This window comes from Acyrthosiphon pisum, chromosome X (assembly GCF_005508785.2).
Source record: "Acyrthosiphon pisum isolate AL4f chromosome X, pea_aphid_22Mar2018_4r6ur, whole genome shotgun sequence".
Classification (NCBI taxonomy): domain Eukaryota; kingdom Metazoa; phylum Arthropoda; class Insecta; order Hemiptera; family Aphididae; genus Acyrthosiphon; species Acyrthosiphon pisum.
In genome coordinates, this window is record NC_042493.1 from 118,602,973 (window position 1) to 118,603,923 (window position 951).

The following is a 951-nucleotide window of genomic DNA, read 5'->3' on the forward strand; positions in this document are numbered from 1 at the left end:
TTACAGAAATTATGTTATTTATAAAATTTGGTGATTAATCGATATTAATACTCATATTGTGTAGGTTAATTCTAAATACGCGCTTAAACATAATTCAAATTCGATCTAATAATTTGTATATTTGTATATTATATTCATATTATAGTCTGTCTGTAATGTTTTATATTATACTTACAACTTTCTTATATAAAACAAATATTATAATCTTTATACAATAGGTACAATGTGTACTTAAATTTATAGCTGGTGCCTATTATAAATTAACCATATGGCTATAATATATTATAATAACTACCTATAGGCTATAGACTGTCTATAATATATTATTATTATATATTATGAAGGTAGGTAACATAATACCATGACAAATTAAATTAAATTAAATATTATATTCATATTATAGTCTGTAATAATTTGGCTGGAATTTAAAATCGACCAATGAGATAAAATTATTATAGGTGAGAGGACCACATATATTAAACACATTTTACATTCATCTATATATTATAATATTTAATGCTTTTCTATAATATATAGGGTGATTCGTCAGGCATGCTTACCCCTATTTTTTCCTTTTAATAATGAATTTATTCAAACTCTGATTATTGGAATTTTAAAATATACTCAACGACAATTTTTTTCAAATTCTTGAATATTTTTGTACTACTTAAAGGAGCACACAACACAAAAAAAAATTATTTAAATTATTTTTAAATGTTAAATTATTGTAACTATGGCTATATGACATTATTTGGTGAAAATCCGATGCAAAAAAAATTATTACTTTAAGAGATATTAAGAAACGTAAAATAGCCGCGTGACGTAATTGGGCCCTACTCATCGTAATTGCCTATCTTATACGTGTAAAAGTCCCTCGCTTCTCACAACGATTTAACCACCTGAACATTTTATTTTTGAAATTTAATTTACGTATAAACATGTAGTTTTATG